The sequence below is a fragment of the Mus caroli genome, unplaced genomic scaffold (genome assembly GCF_978045245.1).
Source record: "Mus caroli unplaced genomic scaffold, Mus_caroli_1 scaffold_20, whole genome shotgun sequence".
NCBI lineage: Eukaryota > Metazoa > Chordata > Mammalia > Rodentia > Muridae > Mus > Mus caroli.
The window spans coordinates 1570734-1596615 of NW_028227275.1; the positions used below are offsets into that span (position 1 = coordinate 1570734).

The 25882-nt window shown below is 44.7% G+C and overlaps 2 long non-coding RNA genes across 4 annotated transcripts; one reads left to right on the forward strand and one right to left on the reverse strand.

Annotated features, from left to right (window-relative positions):
- LOC147000106 (uncharacterized) lies at nucleotides 1-25882 on the reverse strand. 3 transcript variants are annotated; one of them, XR_015046150.1, is made up of 7 exons: nucleotides 25644-25882; nucleotides 24533-24662; nucleotides 14534-14652; nucleotides 13395-13569; nucleotides 8279-8567; nucleotides 5009-5059; nucleotides 1-2669 (listed from the first exon to the last, which is right to left on the reverse strand). It is a non-coding gene; the product is annotated as an uncharacterized LOC147000106 (long non-coding RNA). The 3 variants fall into 3 exon arrangements; XR_015046148.1 differs by lacking the exons at nucleotides 1-2669; nucleotides 5009-5059 and having other exon boundaries at nucleotides 5066-8567; XR_015046149.1 differs by lacking the exons at nucleotides 1-2669; nucleotides 5009-5059 and having other exon boundaries at nucleotides 5066-8567; nucleotides 25526-25882.
- LOC147000107 (uncharacterized) lies at nucleotides 13568-17490 on the forward strand. The gene is made up of 4 exons (XR_015046151.1): nucleotides 13568-13670; nucleotides 15443-15507; nucleotides 15638-15738; nucleotides 17051-17490. It is a non-coding gene; the product is annotated as an uncharacterized LOC147000107 (long non-coding RNA).

Sequence of the window (25882 nt, forward strand, 5' to 3'; positions counted from 1 at the left end):
GTACTGGAGCTTTGAATTCAGGACTTCATGCTTGCAGAGCAAGCTCTCTTGCCCCTTTAGTCACCTCCCCAGCCTCTGGTAAGCCATTATCATGTGAAGCCTGGGAGCTCCCTTCTACCACATGAATTTGTAGCACCTCAGCTATATGGATGAGAAAAGAACACAGTTTGCCATTGCTCAGCGAGCACTCTTTACAACAGCCAAAAGGGAGAAAAAGAACTGTGTCCACGGAGTCAGCATAATGAAAGAGCATGCAGTACACACATATAGCAAAATGTACTCAGTTGTTAAGATTGATTGAAATCCCAGTACATGCTGCAACATGGGTGAACCTTGAAGGCACGCTAAGTAGATATTCCAGGTATGAAAAAATGGTTGACCCATGATCCGTGTATGAGCTTCCTAAAACAGTGAAGCTCACACAGACGGAGACTATGTTAGAAGTTATCAGGCTCTGGGGGAGAGGGAACATGGTGTTATCTAATGCCTTATTACATGCATAAAATTATAGGCATATCATTCATTATATGCATAACAATGGTAAATTTTATATCATGCATATTTTGCTATAATAAAAATTGGGGAAAGGGGGCTAACCCTAGACATATTAACTTTATAGAATCACTGTACACACCAAATGAGATCGTAGATAGAAGCCTTTTTAAGCCTGAAATGATACACGCACACACTTGTGGAGGTAGTAGTGTTCCTTAATTATTTGTTTTAATCATATTGTTTTAATAAGAGGCTACAATATAAACAACTGAGAAGGTTAATTAATAATGTCAAACCTAAACGAGTGTAATTAATGTCACTCAACAAAAGCCTTCACTCGACTCAAAACATTTTTCCTCTAGGGTAATCTTGGCCTGATTTTTTCCTAAACAGTTTCTCCCTTGACTTGGGTGGGAAGCAGTGGGAAGTCTGGTGTGTTTCATTTGAGGCTAAATAGACCGGTGATATCCGTGCTTCTCCCTTTGGTTTAAGGGTAGATCTGAGGCTTGAAGGTCTCAGAATCACATCTCCTATGATAAGTGACTGGGAAAGCACAGCCAGCCATAAGCACAAGAGACGGCACTGAGGATTCTCCAAACACCAGGCTTCCAAAGGACACAACCAGGGGTGACTGGGAAGGAATGGGTAGGAAGGGGTAGATCTCTCCATTGTGGAGCAAAAGCGAGCACACTGGAGAGTTGTCTCAACAACTACAGACATGTGCCACAAGATCCACTCCAACCCTCAGAGAACACAGTCGCCCCTGACCCTTGCTCCTGCTCTCTCCCAACTACCATTCGGGATCCTTCAGCCTTTTCTCCCACAGTGCTTTGCCTCTGGAATTTTAAAAGGCTAAATCTTGAAATAATCGTGTGTGTGTGTGTGTGTGTGTGTGTGTGTGTGTGTGTGTGTGTGTGTATGTGTGTGTGTGTATCCATGTGTATGATTCAGAGGACAATGTTGGGTGTTATCCTCAGGCACCATCTTGACTGGATGGCCAGCAAGTCCTAAGGATCTGCCTGTCTCCATCCCCTGGTTCTGAGATCACAGGCACCACCAACCCTGACTTTTTAATCACAGGTTCTGGAGATCAGGTCCCTCTGCTTTCAAAGCAAGCACGTTACCAACTTCAGCTGTGTCCCCAGCCCCCTTCTTCTGACTTTTTGTGTAGAGCTTCCAAGTCCAGAGCTCCAAGCTAGAAGCTGTATACCTACAGAAGCTGCCAAGGCCTGGGGCAAGGCTTCCAGTGCATAGTGGCCCTGTGTTTTGTGGGAGGGCTCAACTGCTCCACCTTCTACTGTAACTTGGGAGAGGTGCTGCAGAATTGTGACTCCAACTGTCTACAGCAATTGCTGAAATATGCCAGGGCACAGCATGTGGAGATCACAGGAGCCTCTGGGAAGTTGCAGCCCTTTATGTTAGAGCACCAGTGATCCCACAGTGGGAAATGTGGGATTCCCCCACCTCTGCCAGTTCCCTGCCAGACAATCTGAGATGACTAGAGGGATATTTAGACAAGACTGCTGTCCCTCCGTGGAAGATGGAATGGACACAGAGTCCTGAGAGAAGCTATAACAGAAGTGGAATGTCATGGCTCTTCATTTGAGAAAGTGAGTCTCAGATCCACCATTGCCATGAGGGACACCAGCTGAGAGCTCAAGGAGCCATGAGTTCCAACACCCTTAAAGTAAGAATCAGTCTGCATGGTGCTCCAGTCTTCCAGATCTTAAAACCAGAATCTCTCCCCAAGTTCCCATGGGAAACTCCAAACACCAGGCTTCCAGAGGGCACAACCAGGGGTGACTGGGAAGCAGTGATTGCTGTCTTCAACCAGCTCCAGGAAGAACTCCATGTGGGTCTTCTAATATTCCTCCAGAAGATGCAGGGCTCTGACTGAATTGTGTCTTAAAACCATCCTTTTCCATATAGCAGCTACTTTTGTTAAGGTAAATAGAAGCTGCTGTGCACGTCTTAGGCACAGCAGCACTCTGTGTGTCGGCTACTACAGTGCACAAGACATGTGTAGAATTTTCTCGTCGGAATGTTTCATTTGGAGTCTCGAGATGAATCAGATCCTTGCTGCCACCCTCTGTCACCTGTCAGCTTTGTGTACTTCCTGTTTGCTGTCTGGTACCCGCTGCTCTAATGTCCATATCCACACGGACATGTTTTACCTGTGTGAATGACAGACAGAACCTCCAGTGAAATGAGACCACTAGGAAACACGCCAAAAGGAGGGCCTCTGCTGGTGTTCCAGGCAGGAAGAGATGGTGTCACCCAGGCCAGCTCTCCTAAGCGTGGGACCTTCACTCTAGGCTGCACCCACTCTGATAGGCTACAGGGCTCTAAAAAGTCACCCCTTGCACTACTACTTAATTTGACCTGAGAGGTCACAATTCTTCCTTCCTTCCTTCCTTCCTTCCTTCCTTCCTTCCTTCCTTCCTTCCTTCCTTCCTTCCTTCCTCCCTCCCTCCCTCCCTCCCTCCCTGCCTTCCTCCCTCTCTCTCTTTTTTCCTTTCTTCCTTCTTTCCTTCCTTTCTTTTAACTTAAATCACAACTTTGTTCTTAAAACGCCAACAACAGCTGTAACAAACACGTGGCCCGTTTCTGGACTCAAGTGGTTCCAAGATGTCACAAGGATCTTTGCATACAAGTGCCAAACAACATTATCCACAATTTTTATTTTAAATGAAGAACATTTTATTTAAAAATAAATTTTCACATAATATATTCTGATCATGGTTTCCTCTCCCTCATCTCCTCCCAGATCCTGTCTACCTCCCGACCCAGCCAATTCCACTCCTTCTTTCTCTCTCTCTTTAGAAAAACAAACAGGCAATAAATAAATAAATAAATAAATAAACAGAAGCAAAGAAAAACCATGGGAAATACATATATACCTTCAGAGACTCACAGACAAGCACACATAAACCCCATAAAACCACAAAATTAGAAACCATGATATATAGACCAACAAGGTAAAAAATAATAATAATAAAGTCCAAGCAAAGCATTATGTATAGCTGGACTTTGGCTACTTTGTGGGTTCATTTTTCTTCTACCTTTCCAACCCCTAGCACTAGATAGGAAAGAGAAAAAGGGACAGAGGGGAAAGGGGGTAACATTATTATTAGACTGCTTCCTGCTGATTATTGCTGATTAGAGGCATCGAGTTCCTTGATGCAAGTTTGATCTTAGCTGTCAGGACATCTAATTTCTTCTTCCTTTGAAAAGTCCCCAAAATTCCAAATGTCATGCAATCGCAGAAACTATCTGCCTCTGGCAAATTCACGCCCCTCCTAGAGCATGAGGCAAATCATCGATGCTCTGAACAATCTGAAGCAGCCCCATATCCCACACCTGGGGTTAAAATGAAAACATCCTTACAATATTTCTGTGCTTTGCAAAGAATCCAAAACTCCAAGACTGTCACTAAAGTTATAAGGAAAAACAAACTACAAAATATGCCATTGTGTTAATTTTGTATTGGTCATATACATCTAAGTGTGGGTCCTGCCCTTAAATGTGATTTGTATACCCAGTGACACTTCATTAGAGAAAAGTCATGTTTCCTTTGTGAGTGGTTGACACATAGATAGGTTCTGAGTTAGGGATGGGACCTCATGGCCACTTCCCCTCTAAGCACTGAGACCCTGTCTGCTTAGGCTGTGTGTGCCCCACCATCTCTGTGGTATACTTGAGTGAGCCTTATTGCGTCTAAGAGGCCTTATTTCCTTGGTGCCTTCCTTCCCCAATGGTCTTTCCATCTCCTCTACCACATGGTTCTCTGAGCCATGAAAGGAGAGATTGATGAAGACAGCACTTTAGTACTAACTATTCCAAGGTCTCTCACTCAGCTGAGAGGTCTCTTAGGCTTGTGGAAGGCAAGGCCTGTTTGGATATTCAGTAGTCAATAAATGTTTTCACAACTGTTATTTGCAAAGACAAAAATTCATGGTATCTCAGAAGCACCCTGTGTCCTGGCTGCCTTTGAGCAACAGAGCCTTTTGGCCTATGATCTGAGGTAAATCAGCTACAAATGAGCCAACTGATAGAAATTAGGTGTCACCTACCATGACTCTATGTGTGCGTGTGTGTGTGTGTGTGTGTGTGTGTGTGTGTGTGTAGAGGCCAGAGATCAACAGTAGCTATCTTCATTAACCCTTCTCCACCTAAGTTTCAGGGTCTCATACAGAACCCGGGGCTTGCTGATTCTGCTAGTCTAGCTGTCTAGCAAGCCTCGGAGATCCACCTGTCTCTGCATCCCCAAACTGATGATTACAGTGTGCACCAGCAGACCTTTGCATGGATGCTGGGGATCAAACTCAGGACCTTGAGCTTGAGCCATCTCCCAAGATGCACCTACAGCCCTAGCTCTCCCTACTTCTCATATGCTGATTGTCTGAGTAGCATTCTCCCAAGGAATGACAGTGAATGGATTGCCTTCCCTACCAATCTGGATCAAGCCCATGGACTATTCTACTGTCTGACTGAGCAATACCACATGACGTACCACATGATTTCTGGTCTATTCCTTCTTCTGAATCAGGTTTAGGACATTGACCTGTAAATGAATGTTTTCATAACTGTTATTTGCAAAGACAAAAACTCACATTACCCTGCTTCTAAATTCCCAGCCTGTCTTCCATAACTGACTCCCAATTACACATTCATTCTACCATGCAAATGCAGGCAAACCTCCACAAGATCAGGAAGCTGTTAACCAACCTTCTTTGGCCTAAACAGACTCAACGAAACAGGGGGAAATGATAGTACTTTAATGCCAAAAGCTGGTTTTCTCATATATGAATTTTAAATGTAAATAGGACCATCTGTCTGGAAGACAGAGGGAGGAAATGACACAAACAAGGGCATCCATGTCACACCCTTACCTAATACACAAGGAATATCACAGAAGAGAGCAGAAGCTTATAAGGGCCGTGGTCAAGGAGACATGGGGTGAAACTGTTCTCTGAGCTGCTACAGGCATGAATTTATAGCAGCTGTGACTGTCTGCACAAGATCTATATAGGATCCAGCCAGGTAACCCCATCCCTAGCTGAGGAGCTACGGATAGTTGATAGCTGCTAGAGGAGGGAGAATCAGTTTGCTTTAGGGTTGTGGTTCCTCCTGGATTGCTTACACCCCAGTGGATGATCTCATACCCATGTGACTCAATGGGATATACATAGGACAGGAAACTGAGAGGGAGAGATGCTGGAGAAAAGATGCAGGAGAGATTACAGGGGGAATATCATAAAATTCTTCAGACGGCTGTTTGAAAGTCTCAAAGAATAAATATTCCACAAAATATTTATTTTAATTTCTTTTTTCAACTATGCATATGGTGAGATAGCGCTGATGCCCAAGGAGGCCAAGGTATTGAATCCTCCTGGAGCTGGAGTTACAGGTGGTTGTGAGTTGCCTGTGTGGCGTCAATTAAAACACTTATTCTTTGGGTCTGGGAAGACAGTCAGTGGTTAACAGCAAAAGATTCATGTTAGTGAAAGTGTCCCCTGATTCATAGGAAGTATTCATGTTCTAGGTGTGTCTTCATAGGCCTTGTCTGGACCACAGTCTGTTTTTCAAAAGAAATATAGAGTAGAGTGTCTAGTTTTCAGGATTAGCAGGTCAACCCACGACATTCTACTTAACTCATAACACAGCCAAGCCATGCAACTAACTGCCCCACAGCCCCAAGTGCTAACTCTGCATGTTGCTGGTTTGACACACACTGGAATGTCCATCCTCCTGTGAGCACAGCTCCCAGGGAAGAAGAAGTCACTGGCCTCTCAGTGAGCTGAATGATGACAGAGGAGGATGCCTGATGGAATGTTTGAATCCCAAGCCACCCACATTTGGGGAGCGTTTTAAGCTATGGCCACTCTAAGTATATAAAATTGGCCATCCAGAGATGGGATCACTGGTGGTTGGAAAAGGTCTTCAATGGTGGTTCATCTTTTTTATTTTGATTTACTTGGGGGAAAGGTACACAAGTCTTGGCATGTATTGTGAAGGGCAGAGTACAGCCATGAGAATTCATTCTTTCCTATTTTGGTCCTGGCAATTGAACTCAAGTCATCAGTGTTGGCTGCATCTGCCTTTGCTCACTGAGCCATCTCACTGGCTCCCAATAGCATTTTCAATATCTGCTGATACTGCCTATGTCAGGACAGCATCCTATTCCATGTAATGCTTGCCTTTATGTATGTGTTCCATGGTACACACATGCATGTTTAGTGTGAGTAGTCAAGGGAATCTCATCCTCAATACACCACACCAGGCCATTGCTGTTGTGCAAGGTGTTTCCTAATTCTGCCTTCCTCTACTTTGGATTCCAGCTTAAAGCACCTTGTCTTTAAGGCATCTTTACAGAACTTGTACAACATCCAGAAAGGCTAAGCTAACAGCCTCAGTGTTTGGAGCTCCCTGTTCTTTGCTGTATTTGTCACACCTATGATCCATTTGATGGCAAGGACCATGGACATAGGGATGTGTCTTCAAATATTCTAACGCATCTGAAAATCTCAATAAATCCAACTGATTTTTTGAAGGGAAATTGTCAACAATACATTTCTATGAAAACATTGCATTTATATACATGTCTTTTTCTAGGATTGTATGTGATTTATGCTTTCCTTTTAATATCATTTTTCAGAAATTGTATTTTATTTTGTTTTGCTTTGCTTCGTTCTGGTGGTGTTAGAAATGGACCAGGACCTCATTCATGCTTGGCAAGCATTCCCCACCCCAAGCCACACTGCTAACCCTACTATCTTTGGTTTGAAAGCTTTCTCTGGTAAAGCTGGATGAATCTCACAAGTGTAAATAAAGTCAAGATCACAGCTGTGGATTTTTGTACCACTGGAGTATGGAGCCTGTGTGGCTCTAGAGATAGCTCACAAAACTCTGGACCAAAAATACAGAATCACTCCTTTAAGTCTTGCTAGTCCAGATGTCTGTCTGTACACACCCTTCTTGCAGCTGTTATATTTTATCTGCTCAGGAATCTCCACAGCTGCCCACTGAGTATAACACTGAGCAAAATCCTTTGCCTTGAGAGGATAGCTCCTAGTTAAGAAGGCTGAGAGAATAAGGAATTAGAACTCAGGCCTTTCTGGTTTTGTAAGCCCACACCCATTTCAGTGCATGTGTAATTCTATATTATCCTATCCCAACCCTGACCACCAAACATTGCTATAAGCTCTCCATAGCACGGTGCAGAGAGCCTCCTTCAAGATAAATTCACTCTGGGTGGAATGCAGCACTGTTATTGAAAAATAGTACTGAAATCAAAGGACTTTGTGCCACTTTATTTGCTGGTTTTATGGTCCTCCAGGATTTTTGTGGGATTTGTTTTTCATTTTACTTCTGTAAGCCTGCCAATGCTTTAAAGCAATATTTCAATCAGGGAGAGAAAAAAAAAGTCTTCCCTGCAAAACTCCACAATGGTTTCCATCCCTCTTTCATAGGTTTTGGGAACTCCTCCCCTTTGCACTCACCCTCCTCCCCAGTGTCCTCTAAGCGCAAATTGAAGACTTAAACTACTGTTTAAAGGGCCTCTAGTGTTCAAAAGAAATTCAATTTGCCATTGCAAAGTTTGGAAATGATGATCATAACCCCAGCACCCCTGCCCCACAAGTCACAGATCACCCTGGGGCAAACACAAGAAAAACTCAACTATGTAATCCCAGGAACATCTCTGTCACCCAAATCACTCATGAGCAGCAACATCAAGGGGTATCCAAGGACCCAGGAGTAGGACTCCTGAATCAGAACTAACTTTTGACCACATCCATCCACTGGTCTCCTATGATCTTCACCAGCAAGTGGCCTCAGATCTGACATGTTCTTGAGCAGTCGATGATCCAGGCCAGGTTCAGGACAGCAAAGTTTCAAACAGTGATTGAATCCTACATGTGTCCATGTGTCCTGTAGAGCTGCAGTTGAAACTCTTAGGGATATCCAGAGGTGCCCTGGCCTCAGTGGGATGAGAAAGAAGTATGGATTCTTCACACTCAGTCTTCAAGCAGAGTAGCTATGCCATGGTTTCTTCCATGTACCCGAACCACCTACAAGTACCATTTCATTGCAAAGAAAGAACAATACAGCCTAAGGCAAAATGTTTGGGATCAGAAGCAACTACACAGGAAACTCTGAGATAGAAATATGAAATGGTTTCATGTTCATGAGATCATATTAGCAGCAGAAGTGTTTTCAACCTGCAGTGCCCAGAAGGACCCTCCTTGGTCCAAACTCCTTGGATAACAGGAGAAACTGAGGCCAGAGCCAGGGTCAACCATGCACATGGTCACAAGTGAGCAAGTATTAGTATCTGTTGCTTCCCAGCAAGAAAACTCGGCAACATAATTTTCATAAGAAAATTGCATTTCCAAAACACATTTCTTCACTTATTCCTGCTTTAAAATGTTTCAAAATGTAATAAATAAATAAAAGAGCTGCCACACCCCAAGAGCTGACTCTATCACGACATGCTGAAATTCCCTTTGAGCTTCCTATCATTCCAGGTAAAAGGAGAGCCCACTGTGCCCCAGAGTTCTCAGACACTTGTGAGGAAACATCAATTTTTTTAAGTAGGGTTATTTCAAGAAAAATAAAATGTCCTAATGTAACCTCATAGGGAAAAACAACCCAGAATATTATTTTGAAAGGAAGATGCCAAGTCCAAAGACACGAGCTTTGCCATCTAAGCTGACTCATTTGGTCAGTTTGCACGTTAACACATGAACTCACCCCACGGCTGCTTCAACTGGCATTAAACATAAAATCATTGATTTTGTAAAAGGAGAAGTTGAAAACTCTTTGCTGGCTTTTTTCTTTCTTTCACCAGGTTTTAGGGATGCCGTAAACTTTGCAATATCTGTACCCAGTAGATGCAAAAAGCATTCCCCCCCTCTCTTTCACACACACACACACACACACACACACACACACAGAGAGAGAGAGAGAGAGAGAGAAACACAGAAAGAAGAGACAGAGAAAGACTCCATGCAGAGAACAGAACAGAGAAGGAAAGAATGAAAACATTTACATGGGTAACTCCACTGTTCTGTGAGCTATCATCTCATGGCATCAGCTTCCACTGTGAAATTCTTGTCCACTGTAGATTGTCCCCTCCCTCAAGCTCTTTCCTGATAACAATGTTAAGTGGAAGTGGAGACTTCATGGACACACAGCTGGCTCTAGAGAAAAGGCTCACACTGAATCCAGGCATGTAATCTTGCTCACTTAATTATCACCTCCCTAGATCCTGTCTTCAAGAACCTCTAATTCCATCCATTTGCCTGCAAGTTTCACAATGTCCTTGTTTTTAAAAGCTGGGTAGTATTCCATTGTGTAGATATACCACATTTTCTTTATCCACTCTTCAATTGAGTTCTAGGTTGCTTCCAGTTTCTAGATATTATGAGTAAAGCTGATATGAATATAATTGAGCAAGTGTCCTTGTGGTATAGAGGCTCATCTTTTGGATGAGTGGTATAGCTGGGTCTTAGAGTAGAACTGTTCCCAATTTTCTGAGAAACCACCAGATTGATTTCCCAAGTGGTTGTACAAGTTTGCACTCCCATCAGCAGTGGAGGAGTGTTCCCCTTGCTTCACATCCTAACCAGTATCTGCTGTCACTTGAGTTTTTGATTTTAGCCATTCTGATGGGTATGATGTGGAATCTCAGAGTCATTTTGATTTGTATTTCCCCGATGACTAAAGACACTGAACATTTCTTTAAGAGCTTCTCCACCATTCAAGAATTGTTGTGAATTCTCTGTTTTGCTCCTCATTTTTTAATTGGGTTATTTGGTTTGTTGTTGCCTAATTTCTTGAGTTCTTTATATATTTTGGATATTAGTCCTCTGTCAGATGTAGGGCTGGTGAAGATCTTTGCCCATTCTGTAAGCTGCCGTTTTGTCCTATTGATGGTGTCCTTAGCCTTAGTGTTTAGTAAGGTAACCCAAACCCCAAAAGACACAAATGGTATGTATACACTTATAAGTGGACATTACCCATAAAGTACAGGATAACCATGCTACAATACGCAGACCCAAAGAAACTAAGTAATGAAGAGGTCCCAAGGGAGGATGCATGAACCTCACTCAGAAAGGGGAAACTGAATAGTCATTGGAGGTAGATGGAAGGAGGGAACTGGATGAGAAAGAAGGTGAAGAAGGGAAAGGGGATGGGGATCAGATGTTGAGATGGGGGCAGGAGAGGGATAGGAGTGAAAATGGAAATTGTTGGGGAGCATTTCTGGGACTATTGGGAGACCTGGAACAGGGGAGGCTCCAGGGAGTCTACAGGGGTGACCCTATCTGAGATCCCTACTATTGAAGGATATTGAGACTGAAGTGGCTACAGAGAGCTTCCAGTGGAGGGAGGGGGACAACATCCCACCCACAAAACCTTTGACACAAAATTTGTCCTGCCTACAAGATGTGCAGGGATAAAGATGGAGCAGAGACTAAGGAAATGGCCAACCAATGACTGCCCCAACTTGATACCTAGCCCATGTGAGAAAGCCAACCCCTGACACTATTAATGATAACTCTGATATACTTGTAGACAGTGTTATAGTATAAATATCTCCTGAAAGGCTTCATCAACCATCAAATAGAAACAGATGCAAAGACCCACAGCCAAGCATCAGGTGGAGTTCAGGGAGTCTTGTGGAAGAGTAGGGGATAGAATAGAACAAGCTGGAGGGGTCAAGGACACCACAAGACCTACAGAGTCAACTACGCTTGGCCCATGGTGGCTCATAGAGATTGAACAACTAACCAAAGACCACGCAGAGATGAATCAAGGCCCCCTACACATTTGGAGCAGATGTGCAGCTTGATCTTCATGTGCCTCCTAGCAATTGGAATAGAGACTGTCTCTGACTCAGTTGCCTGCCATTTTGTCCCCCTCCCCTAGCTGGAATGCCTGGTTGGGCCTCAGTGGAAGAGGGGGTGCTTAGTCCTTTGGGGACTGGATGTCCCAGGGCAGGTTGGTACCCTAGCAGGGCTTCCTCTTCCTTGAGAAGGGAAGGGATTTATAAGGGTAGGGCTGAGAGGAGAGGAAGGAGTGGGGCTGTGATTGGAAGTAAAGTGAAAGAAAGAAAGAAAGAAAGAAAGAAAGAAAGAAAGAAAGAAAGAAAGAAAGAAAGAAAGAAAGAAAGGAAGGAAGGAAGGAAGGAAGGAAGGAAGGAAGGAAGGAAGGAAGAAAGGAAGGAAGAAAGAAAGGCTGCAGAGGTGTCTCAGTGGTTAAGAGCACTGACTGCTCTTCCAGAGGTCCCGAGTTCAATTCCCAGAAACCACATGGTGGATCACAACTATCTGTAATGGAATCAGATGCCCTCTTCTGGTGTGTCTGAAGAAAGCAACAGTGAACCCATATACATAAAATGAATAAATAAATCTTTTATAAAAATTTGAAAATACATACATACATACATACATACATACATACATACAATCTCTGTCTCAGTCTTGGGCAATGATTCTCAACCTTCCTAATGGTGTGAGCTTTCACACAGTGCCCCATGCCATGGTGACCCCAACTATGTTACTAGTATGAAGTGTAATGTTAATATCTGTGTATTTGGATGGTCTTAGGTTGAGAACCAGTGGTCTAGTGATGTTAGCAGTGAGGAAAATGCAAGAGAAGGCAATGAAGAGAATCGTACACTGTCACATGCTGGAGAAGCATCAAAGCAGGGTATGAGGTGGAAGGCTACTGGGAAGGGCACAACAGGCCTTTTGGCGGCCTAAAGAGTTCTAGCTGATCAGGAATGATCACTTGGAGGAGGGGACAGGTCTGGGGACCTGACTGCTTTTTCTGACAACCCTATGAGATTTCAGGTCTGTAGCTCAGAAAGGTGGATTGAGTTGATGAACACCACACAGTCAACACTGATAATCTTGGACCATCAGGTCCCAGTTATGCTCCTGACACTCACATGCACCAACACTGACAATTCGGTCTATACTGGACCATTCTTAACTAGTTGACTATCTACACAGGTTTTCAGTGTGTGTGTGTGTGTGTGTGTGTGTGTGTGTGTGTGTGTGTGAGTCTCTGTGTCTGTATGTCTCTGTATATGAATCTCTGTGTGTGAGTCTGCGTGTATTTGTGTGTATGTCTGTGTGTGTGTCTCTGTGTATAATTCCATGTGTGTGTGTCTGTATCTTTGTGTATGGGTCTGTGTGTGTGTCTGTGTCTCTGTGTATAATTCTCTGAGTGTGTCTATGTCTATGTGTCTTTGTGTGGGGTTCTGGGTGTGTCTGTATGTATGAGAGGTCTAGAGGTCAACAACCAGTGTCATTCCTCATGTGCCATCCATCTTGTAAGTTTTCTTTCACTGACATGGGGTACAGTAAGTAGTCTAGACTAACCAGTCAACAGGTCTCAACCTGGCTATAAGTCCCTGATACTAGAATCATGCTGTGTGCCATCATGCCCAGCTTATCATGAGATACCAGAGATTAAACTGTACTCATTGTGCCATTTCCTCAGCCTCCATCTATACATTTTTCCCCTTCCTGTTCAGCTTCATTCTAAAAGGATTCCAAAACCTCTGGGCTTCTTGTATTACTGAGTCTTTAAACACAGCAGTCCACACCTCCAACTGGGCTAGTGGTACAGAAATCCAAGGAAGATAAATCTTTCCAGAGTGCAGGTCCTTACATACAAGGGTGTCTGGCTCTACTTCTGCCCCTCTGGGTGCTTCGGATGCTCTGGTCCTCTGCTGAGAGGACCTAGGGGTTTCCACAGAGGAGGAGTTTCATCATATCATATAACCATCATTAATTTTCCATGTTCTAAGATGCCTTGGGAAACTCAAGTTTGTCTTCCATGCCAAACCTCCCATCCCCTCCCCTCCAACACACAAAACCACCCACCTCCTTGATGATGAATCTGATGTCCCCCAAGGAATGACGAATGTGTGCTCCATGGCTGCATCTGTCTCGGTGAGTGCAGGATGGCATCACTACACAGTGTATGCCCTCTTCTCATCGCCGAAGAAGCTGCACCTTAGAGATGGCAATTCATAGTAGCTATGGCTGTTCCTTCTGGCTGTGGGCCAAGGTTGTGGGTTGATGAAACGCGTTGCAACAACCTAGTGAAATGCAACAAAATGGGCCATTTCCCGAACCTCTTGCCTCTGCCAACAACAGGTATGTTACATCAGGGCCACCCAGGACCTGCTCTTTTCCCAACCAGATGTGAAACTAAGGACCATTCATTCCGGAGTCGTTTGCCAGATGCAAAAAGAGGCTGCTGTTCTGGGAGCTTTTATGGGCTCTGTATGGATGCTTAGCCTTACCAAAGGTCAGGATCTCTTCCCAACCATTTTATGCTCAGAATCTCTGTACAGGTGAGAGTCATGGTCATGAACATTTAATAGCTAAGGAAAGGAAGGCACAAAGAGCTGGCATGACTAAACCAAGACCATCTGGCTAGAGAGGAAGAGGAGGAGAAGGAGGAGGAGGAGGAAGAAGAAGAGGAGGAAGAAGAGGAGGAAGAGGAGGAGGAGGAGGGGGAGGAGGTGGGGGGAGAAACTGTGTCCAGGGAAGTAAATGCCACACAAAGTAAGATGCAAAAGTCCCAGTCTCCATGTAAAAGTCAGGACTTCCTCCCAGCTGTCATTATAGGCCAGTGAGAAAAAATGAGTTGTCAAGTTGACATGGAGAGAAAGATTTTGATGCCTAGTTGCATTTCCTAGGCGCACAAAAGGCACACATAGCAAAGAAAGTGAGGAGAAACAGATAAAATTATCTTAAATGTCCAGAGTTACGGGCCTGAGCTAGTAACTGCTAGTACCATGATGGTACCCCGGCTCTGATCAACTTGTAGTTTGTGGGACAGCACAGCTATTCCCAGACTTTCCAGGGAATCAAGCCTGGTCTATCAGTGACCTTCAAGGAGAAGAAGCAGTCTGGAGTCTTTGCCCCCATATTGACAATACCACTCAGAGGAAAGTCATACCCCAGGCAGAATCTTAATTCTGTGCTGTGGTGTGTAGCATTGACTTTCTTACCTGAGGAGTTCTGAATGAGGCAGAAGTTTGTCTTCATCCAGAGAGGCAATGTCAAGAAATCCTATTCTGGGGGTGAACACTGATTGCCTCCCCAGTGACATATTTGACTCCTATTAGTTCTGAGAGAAAAGGAGAGAAAAATCAGAGACAAATACACATGTTCTCCCCTCATACTCCAGTCATGCCTTGTGCTATAAGGGTTCTCAAAGGGCCTCAGAGAACACACAGTGAACACACAGTGGGCAGTCAGGGATGTCAGGGAACAATCAGACTCCTGAATGCTCATGTTCAGAAGGGTCCTTCAAAGACCTTGCTTGGCACGTAGAACTAGAACATGAGCTGCATGGCTTATCTGAAATATGTTATTTTAAATTTTTATCAGGGCTGGGGTACTAACATGGTACTAGCTAGAGTGGAGGACAGGAAAATGGAGGAAGGGGAAATTTTATTCTACTATTCTATTTATCTCACTATATCTAAATATTAATTCACCAGGGAAATGATTAGGATACTTTCTATTCTTTCTGTAATATTGTATCTCTTACTTATAGGTCATGGCAATTAGGACTTAATTAGCTACTTTCACTTGATATGTTCTGTGAGGAGCAACCACATTCTAAGACTATGGAGTTCCGTGGGACCCCATACTCTCCTTGATGGGTTGGTACAAGATGTTTTAAACACACTGTGAGAATCATCTATCTCCCATTCATGTGGGGTGGTCACAGCTGTTAGGAAGACTTTTTTCTTTATTTACTGTGCATGTGTGTGATGGATGTACATGTGTGTACATGTGTGTATGACCAATCCAGCCTGCCTGGTGGAGGCCAGAGTTGCAGGTGACTTCCTCACTTGCTCTCTACCCTACCTTTGGAAACAGTTCTACTGAATCTGGGCTTATTGTTTCAGCTAAACTGTCTGGCAAGGAAGCCCCAGGGACCCACTTGTCTCCATGGCAGCAACTGGACTTACAGGTATATTGCCATACCTGGTTTATGTTTTGTTTTGTTTTGTTTGTTTGTTGTTTTGTGTGTGTGCTTGAGTTCTCCTACATGTACCACACAGACTTTACCCATTGAACAATCTCCACAACCCCATCCCTAGACTCTTCTGGAAACTTCAATCAAAACTCAGTGTCAACCCCACCTCCAGTGATTCATTCTTACACAAAACCCCAAGGTCCACATCTTCAAATGGGCATCACTGTAAGAAAAAGTTCTCTCCTTTTTTAATAGGTTGCTATTAATGAGCTAGGCTTAGCATGACCCGAAAGTTGACCCTCTAGGTCTTGTGTCACAGCAGCTGAGTGTCTGAGTTTTATAGATGTAAAAACAGTTGTCCTATAAACACAGTGAACTTGTCCAGGAGCACAAGGCTGCTCAGCCAATAACTCGTCTTCAGCCCACATCCTTCACTATTCCAGAGTTCAGAGCCACCTGAAGCTTTCTGTCTGCTGCTGTTCAAAGGCTACAGGGAGCCCCCAGGACAGTTGTGTTGCTGCTAGACAAAAGCTAACTCCAGTAGCATGGCGTTCTCTGTGGATCTCATCCATTACTGATTACATCACCTCTGCCAGTCATTGTTTGACCTATTGCATGAATTCAAGGCTACCGCTCCTTGTTCACTTGGAGCCCTCCCTACTGGAGGTTTAGGAGATCTTTGGAAACTGGCAGCTAAGCAAACAGGCAGAAATTCACAGAAAGACCTGGGATATCATCAAATGGCTCAAAGGCTTGAGATTTCCAATAAAAAGGAAGCACACGGTTCAAAGAATTAGGTAAAATACACACCCTGTGTGAGTGTGCCACAGAACTTCAGGAGCTATCAAGATAGCACAAGTACAACGGGGTGAAAGACGAACATGAACACAAGCTAGAAAACCCATAGGGATTGAGACTCCACTGATGCTATATGTTAGTAAAACCTGTGCTGGTCATCTTTCCATCACTACAATAAATATCTGAGCTAATTAACTTATAAAGCAGAAAGGTTCACTTGGGTTCCCAGTGGTGAAGGTCCAGTCCAAACTGGATAGATCTGTGGCTTTGAAGTTCCTGGTGGGGGTTGGGATGGGTAGATGGCTCATCATGGTGGGAGCTTATGGCATAACAGGACTTCTCACACAATAGCTGGAAGTGAGAGAGAGAAAGGGGAGGAGACTGAGGTCTCCTACCACACACTAAGAAGGCATACTCCCAACAACCACAATAATCTCCCAGGATGCCCCACCTCCTCATGTCCACCTCCTCCCAATAGTACCAAACTAGGATCAAGCCTTCATCATATGTGTCTTAGGGGACCTGTTAGATCTAAATTGTGACATCCTCAGACTCCATCTGTCTTTCCACTAGCATCGAGATCTGTGTGGAATGCATATGACCAGATTAGAGATTAGCTGGAGTCTCCATTTAAAGCATAACTCATTTGTCTTGAGTAACAGTGGAAATTACTAGAAGCACTTATTTATGGCAAATCATTTTGTCTTTTATCTGACTACAATATTCTTCAACTTTCCAGGAAACTGGGGATCATTGTGCATTTGAGGGAGGTGACCTAGAAGACAATTGTGTTGGTTGGAGAAAGGTGGAAGGAGTGGCCCCAGCTCAGAGTCATGACCATGAAATCTGAACTGAATATTTTTCTGCCAAGCTGCTTCTACATATATAAACTACCTGAGTTGATGGTGAAAATATATCCAGGATGGGCAGACATAAGAAAGGAACTATCTGCAATTCATAACTGTCACTTGAGGGACTATAGGGAATCTCAATGAAACACACACACACACACTTAACTGCTCATAAGGAAAACCTCTTCTGTGTCAGTTCATAAAGGTATACACACAAAGATGCCAGGATCAAAGTCAGTGATCAGTAGTTTCCAAAGGGATATGCTATGATTAACAGCATGGGCTGGGAACAGCTCAGATGGTAAAACATTTGCTTTCTAAACATAAGGACCTGGCTCAAACCTGCAGAGTCCATGTAAAAAACGCCAGGCATAGTATGCATTTGTGATTTTGGTGTTAAGAAGGTACATACAGGAAGAGCTTTGGAGCTCATTGGCCAGTCAGCTTAGACCAATTTGCAATCTCCAGACCAGTGAGAAACTGTCTCACACAGAAAGGTAGATAGCACCTGAGAAAGAACACACAAGAGTGGTCTTTGGTACACACAGAGAGACCTGTACATACCTACATGCGCATGCATGCACACACACACACACACACACACACACACACACACACCCATGCACACACCTGCATATACACCTACATATATACACCTGCACATACCCCTATACACACACACACACACACACACACACGTCATCATCCATACACACACATCATCCATACACACCTGCACACACACACACACACCCATGCACACACCTGCACATACACCTACATATATACACCTGCACATACCCCTATACACACACACACACACACACACACACACACATTCCTACATACACACTCACACAGACCTGCACACAAACACAAAGTCTTGACAATAGTATCTGACTTACAGTCTGATTTGTGGTCTCAATTGTCCTGATGGGGGTATTTCTATGGCTACAGACACCTGAGGTACTTAAAGATGGTTGCTGGTCCTCCAGGGCTGCCCCCAGGGAACTACAGTATCTGTACCACAGTCCTCGTTCCTTCTTGAACAGCACACACCACTATCTACTCTGGCTTCTACCATTTATCTGTCTAAGTGGGTTTGGGAATGGGATCAAACCCTCAAGAATGAGAGTCCAGGCAACCAATCAGGGACACAACCAGTCCATGTCACCTGGGTCCTCAAGACCTAAGTCTCTGAGATTGGACATTGAGATAAACTGGTCAAATGGCCAGAGGCATAACACCTTCTGAATGTCCACACTTGTTGCCAGTCCCCCTTCAGTTGATTAGAGTGATCTTTGTCCCAGACAACATCAACACACCCTGCACCCTAAGAATACCAGAAGTGTGGCTGTCATTTCTATCTTAGCACAAGGGGATTAAGACACTAAATCCAGTATCACTCCCTGTACCCCTGCATTCCCCAGCTAGAGTAGAGGGCCAGGATTCAAAGCTAGGTCAGGCAGCTTGTTCCTTCCCAACTACCTATGAGACAACATGCATATTTTTGTTCTGTGTCCACAGATGCCAGCAGAAACCCAAAGTGTGTATTCAGGGGAGAGGAGAGACCATTGGCAGCAGGGCCCTTGCAGTCATGCCTGGGGTCTAACTCTCTTGCTCCCTCAGAATCTGTACAGCCCTTCGGCATTGAGCCCTGTGCACTAGGAACTGGGCAACAGGCTCACAGGCTCATCAAAACGTGGCACTAAAATGGACTGAATTCTGCTCTGCTCACATGGCTGAGTTCAGCAGTAAGAGGGTGTGGGGACATCACAGACCCTATCTGTCCCTAACAGCTTGGAAGCTGGACAGTCTATGCTGCGTCCCAGTGTATCATGGAGACCAAATGTGTTGGAGGCGTGCAAAGGCTGTGAGATCACTGTGTGGTGATGTCATTGTCACTTCAGGAGATGAAGGCAAGACAACCCCCTCCAGGACACCCTGAGTGTCCCTGTCATGTCTGAGTGTTCTGTGGGGCTCCCTCCCAGATGATGGGTTTTTAGAAGGCTTGAGATGGGAATGCTTGTCATGGCCACATCTGTACAGCAGCTAAGGAATCCCATGACTGCCTCAGAGATTTAATTTTTGTTAAGGGATTTGGAGAGCAGGACTGGAGAGATGGCACAGTGGGTAAAGTGCTTGTTGGGCAAGCATGAAGACCTGCGTCCAATTTCCAGCACCCATGTTGAAAAACTGGGAACGGTTTCAGACACTTCAAAGTCCAGTTTCAGACAGTAGAGGCAGATGTATCGATCCCTGGGTCAGCCAGCTTAATCAATAGGTAAACTCCAGATCTAGTGAGACACTATCTGGATGGCTTTTGAGAAATAATATTTTAGGTTGACCTCTGGCTACACAGACATCATGTTCATGCACACGGGCACACATACTTATATGCACTTGTACATGAACATGCACACACAGTACACACACACACACACACACACACACACACACACACACACACATACATATATATATAATAGAGAAAATCTCAGGAGATGCTCATTTCAGCTAATGACACATGTGCCAGACCTCGACTGTTGTTGTCTGGGTTACTGTGGTTCAAAGGGTTAAACAAACTCCCTGAGTTTGCCTGTGACTTGCTCCCACCCACCTGAGTAGCTCACACCCTAAAGGATGTCTTTCTAGAGGTTCTTGCTGGACTCTTCCTGTAAGAGAGCCACTCAGCATACCCACCTCTCCCAGCCATGGCTCGGGCTCTGGGGACAAAGCCTCAGAGGAACCAATTTTCTGAAGTGCTGTATAATTAAAGCCTCCCAGAAGCAAATCTCCACTCGTCACCAGGAAGGGAAAACAGCAGCATTCCTGTAACTGCTTCCTGCCTGTGCAGAGCAGATTCATTCTGGAGCCGACTCCAAGTGCTTGGTTGAGGGCCTTGTCCAGAGGCTACTGTTTGCCAGGGTGGCTTCTCAAGGACCCTGAAGGGAAGTCGTGGCTTTTTCAGTGTGCCAGTCCAGTGAATACAGAATCTGCCAAAAGTGCTGCTATTAATAGAATATTTTGGGCAGGCTTGGGGCTTTGTTTTACTCTATTTTGTTTTGTGAGAGAGTGACTGATGTAGTTCATGAAATGCCTGGCAGTCTGGACAGTCTTAAGTATAACATTTCTTCATGAGGGATTATTCATTGAGCCACTAACCATTTAGTGATCCTCTGATGTCCACAAGACAGCTGGGTAAATGCTGGAGAAAAAATAAAATAAAATCCCTGCCTCTATGTATTCTTGTGGGAGAGAGGAACAGTGATAAAATAATAAGATACAGCTGTTAAATATGATTAATAATAGATGCTCTGCCAAAAACGAAAAAAGAAAGGTCTAATGCTGTAGGGCTAGATTTTGGAGGCATGGGGTTTAACTTGTGCAAATGTCCTGGGGCAGGACTAAGTGCAGCTGAATTGGAAATGGTGACATTTCTGGAAGCAACGGGGCTGGAGGGTGGTGAACAGGGTCCAGTCAGTAGCCCTGCTCTGAACATGGCTCCTTCAGTATGGCTTACTCAGCAACACACTGTAACAGATCTCCCCCACCTCCATCCCCCTGGGGTACTGTTCTGAAACTCCGAAGAAAAATAACACCCTCTGGCCACCCTCTGCTTTTCTCCAGTAGCTTCCCCAGCAATGAAGTGACTTCATAAAAAGAGTTCCCTGGATAAATGTGTTCTTCCTACTCTGTCAAGCCAACCCAGGGTGGCTGCTCTCAGTACACCACCTCGGTCGTTGATAATAATTGTTGCATTAATTGGTGCTGTCCGGACCAGACAGAACGTAAAAGATCCCACTGTGTCCAATAATTAATGTTTCTTCCCTCACTGCAACGCCATTAATAAGGGGGCTCTTCCAAGAATCGGGTAATTGGCTGGCTAGGCGTCATTAGAGTATTTATAGATAAGCTTGGGTCTAGAGACAGAGAGGAAGGCTGACTGTGTTTATTTAGACACTATTATCTATCGCTAATGTGCTATCTGCGTGCCGATCGTCCCCATTCTCTGGGCTCTAATGATACAGAGCACACTCACAGTGTGACTTCCGTGACCTGCAAGTTGCCTTTGTCTCTGCTCTCCACAGCAGACAGAGAAGGAGACCAGAGGGCTTGCAACAGCTCCTGTAACTCTCATTCCTTCCTGGTGAACCTCTCCTTTCCTCTGAGAAATTTAGAATGAGGATCTCAAAATACCAGAAAGACAGTTTCTCCTAATTAAACCTCGGAGGAGGGGAGCTTTCTGGGCTTTGTGATTATCTGAAGGTTTTTTTGAAAATGGAAATCTCGTTGCTTTGTAGGAAGAGGAGGAAGAGGCAGGCAGCTTGGATTTCAAAGTGTCTCTCCAGCAATGAGGGACTGGAACAGACTGATCAAGTAAGTGGACACTCTCTCTCTCTCTCTTTCCCTCTCTCTCTCTCTCTCTCTCTCTCTCTCTCTCTCTCACACACACACACACACACACACACACACACATACACATGTGCACATATACATGTACATACATGCATACACACATTCACAGAAGCACACACACAAACCTACACACACATTTACACAAGTACACACATGTGCACATGTGCACACACACATATACACGTCGCTGACAGAAAAGGGCTTCTTGGATCCTGGGACGGGGGACCATCACCATCACCAGGACAATAGTGGACACACGCTTACTGACATGTACACAGTGAAATCATCTCCAGAAAAATACAACTCACAATCTGAGTCCAAAAGTCATTTTAAAAAGATAAAAAGGAGGCAGTCAGAGGCAGGCAGTTCTCCATAAGTTCAAGGTCAGCCTGGTATACATACCAAGTTCCAGACTGGCCAGGGCTACACGGTGAGACTCTGTTTCAAAAAAATAATAATAAAAATCAAATAAATAAATAAATAGTGGTCTAACATTATTGATATCTAATATTCGTGTTAAAAATCAAAGTACCAGCCCAGAAACTTAGAATACCCAAGATATAAGATACAATTTGCTAAACACATGAAACTCAAGAAGAACGAAGAACAAAGTGTGGACACTTTACCCCTTCTTAGAATTGGGAAAAAAACACCCATGGAAAGAGTTACAGAGACACAGTTTGGAGCTGAGACGAAAGGATGGACCATCTAGAGACTGACATATCAGGGGATCCATCCCATAATCAGCTTCCAAACGCTGACACCATTGCATACACTAGCAAGATTTTGCTGAAAGGACCCAGATATAGCTGTCTCTTGTGAGACTATGCCAGGGCCTAGAAAACACAGAAGTGGATGCTCACAGTCAGCTATTGGATGGATCACAGGGCCCCAAATGGAGGAGCTAGAGAAAGTACCCAAGGAGCTAAAGGGGTCTGCAACCCTATAGTTGGAACAACAATATGAACTAACCAGTACCCCCCGGAACTCGTGTCTCTAGCTGCATATGAATCAGAAGATGGCCTAGTCGGCCATCAGTGGAAAGAGAGACCCATAGGTCGTGCAAACTTTATCTGCCTCAGTACAGGGGAACGCCAGGGCCAAGAAGTGGGAGTGGGTGGGTGGGGGAGTGGGTGAGGGAATGGGTGGGGGACTTTTGGGATAACATTGGAAATGTAAATGAAATAAATACCTAATAAAAAATCAAAGTACCCTGTAAATTATCCCTTTGGTTAAAAAAATCACTCAAAATCACACACACACACACACACACACACATTTTTTTTTAAATGCTGAAATTGTGACTTGGGAGATAGCTCAATCTGCAAAGAGTCTGATGCATGAGGACTGAGTTCAGACCTCATTACCCCACCCCACCCCCACAGCTGTATGTGCTGGCACACACCAGTTCTAACAGCACCAAGGAGGTGAGGACTGGGCACTGCTATGAGTTGCTGGCCAGGTAGTCTGGCTGAATCTGTGAGCTCCAAATTCAGTGAAAGAATTTGACTGAAAGGTAATATGACTCAAAAGTAATATGGGAGAGAGTAATTGAAAAGATAGCGGACACATACACAAATGGACACTTTGTAGCAGCAATCTATTAAAAACAAATCTTGCTATGGGGGAGATGATGCTCTTTTCAGATCCACAGTGACTTGATCCATCTCATCCACTTCCAACCTGGCTTGATCTTAAAGCTGTTCTCTCCTTGTGTTTTGTTTTGGCTTTTCCTTTGTGTGTATCTCTGCTACATGTGTGCACGCATGTGCACGTATTTGAAACCGGGCTTCTCGTGGGTCTATAGCTATAGTTCATCAATTGGTTAAGCTGCCTAGACTGTTTCTACTTCTCAGTAAAGGGAACACAAGGCGGCACCACTACACTTTTAACATGAATTCTGGGAATCAAATTCCAGTCTTCACATTGGCAGGGCAAGCACTTTACCTACTGAGCTATCTCCGTGGCCGAGATTTGTTTGTTTACAACTGTGGATTCATGTAACCTGGGCTCTCTTTGAAGTTGATTCATATTGGAGGATAGCCTTAAATGCCTGTCCCTCTTAGCTCCACATCCCAAGTGCTGGATGGGGTTAGAGGTGTGTCCCCCCATGCCTGGCACTAAAAGCTCTTCTTTGCATGGTCTGTCTCTAGCCACATATGGCTTCCACAGCTTTCCCTTACAAAATAAAGCCACCAGATTGTGGACTAATGATTTCCCAGAAACAGGACTGGACAATACATGCATGTAGCATCACCATCCATAACTCACCTCAGCAAACACTGCATGGTGCAAAACCCTGTGCTCAGGGTTAAACACTGCTCTGTGTTGCATGGAATGGTAGGGAAAAGGAATACAGGAGACCACATGAGCTCAGCACCTGCCTCTGAGATGAGGCTGGGGCTGATGATGCTCATGCTGTGGGGTTGGACTTGAAAGAAGAGGGCAGCAGGCGTAAAGGGGGGGGGGCTCTGCCTACACATTCATGACTCTCAAGCGGGAGCACATTGGCCTCATCTCTGAATGCATCTGCCTGGTAGATCCTCTCTGCTTTTCTTCTGTCTCGCCTATCTTCTCTCCACACACACAGTCAAGAGCTTGATTTGTCTCTGTTTTTGAAGAAAAAAAAAGGCTCCCAGAACGTTGACCTGTGTGTGAACGTATGATGTAATTTGCAAATTAAGTATGTAATGCTTTTAGCAACAATGTGGCCTTTCCTCCTGTACACCCCACCACTGGGACCAGCTAATTTGTGGGCACATCTGCTGTAGGTGTTGGGGAATACTCTGGGAGATATTCTTAGCTCCTGGCCTGGGGGCTAAAGGTCGAGAGGCTGGCTCCTGAGATACAATGATGCCTGAGGCAGCAGTCAGGTAACAGGACCAATCAGAGATTTACAAGACATGGGCAAGTGGCCTGCGTAGATCAGAAAACCAGAATAAGAGTCCTACCATTACAAGCAGGTAACCCCATAGCCACGGTAAGGGAGAAAGCTGTTCCTCCAACAAGCAAAGGGTGAGAATGCTCTTCTGATAGCACCTTAATTTGCATAGTGGCTGCTGTGTTGGTGGCTTCCTGCAGCTGCCAGAGAGAGGGATGCAAGGGAAGAGAAAATGAGATCTAGTCATCAAGCTTGCCTGAAAGAACATCCACTCCCACCCTTCAGATTTAACCTTGGCTCCTCCTTAAAGTTCAGAGATGGCATAGTTTGTGTACATTTAGAATAGTCTGATCAGCATAGCACCTTAACCGTGACATAGAACCAGACAAAATGACACATGGCATATTCCATAAGGGTATGTGCTGATGCGATGTCACTAGTGCACCCCAGACACTATTTAGGCGCACATGCTTAGGTATGAAATCAGAGTGCTATGATACAAACTGATAAGTGTATTGCTGTGAGTGAGGTGGCAAGATAGTTGTTATTTAAAGTGCTTGCTGGCAAGCCTGAGAGCCTGAGACTCATGCCTAGGACCCACATGGCAGAAGAGAAAACTGAACCTGGCAAACTGTCTCCTTCCTTTCACCCGTGTACCATGGAATGCCCATTTCCACTCCAAAGACACAGGCACAGATACAGACAGACAGAGACAGAAAGACACACACACACACACACACACACACACACACACACACTGTAATAACAGAAAAAGTCGCAGATGCCCAATATTCCCAACACAGTGACTGCAACTTCGCCTAGCTAAAACAGAGCAGCTTCCTTCTCTTCCATCGACCATGGACATTGCACACTGTAGCACACACTAAATCCGTGAAATGGAGCAGCCTGGGAAAATGACAGAGTCCCCTCTCTGCACCATGCCCCCCCCCCAAGACAGTGAGGACAGGGACAATATACTAACTAGCCCCACACTGATCCTATCCAAGAACTATAATCGATGGGAAGAGAAACACCCTTCTTCTAACCAAGACCTTGGAAATACCTGCAGGTGGGCTGGGTAGGACAGGAGCCCCCTCCACAGGCCAGAACCTTGCAGACCTTTCTGAGGCTTAGCTCAAGCTTCCCACAAGGACCAAGCCTGGTAGTGCCCTGTGGCTCACCCAGAAAAATCCCAAGCCTGTTAAGAAGCAGACAGACCTTTTGGGAGCTGACAAGAGAACTCATTTCTCTGCATGTATCTTGATCTAGCACCCAGGCCAGGAGGCCTAGGAAGAGAGACCAATAAATATGATAAGCAGAAAGGGTTTCTCAGTCCATCTGTGGCCCAGAGACTTTCCAGATCCTCACAGACTGCTCCTAACCAGAAATCAGGGTGCCTGTGTGGGGCCTCTGAGCAACG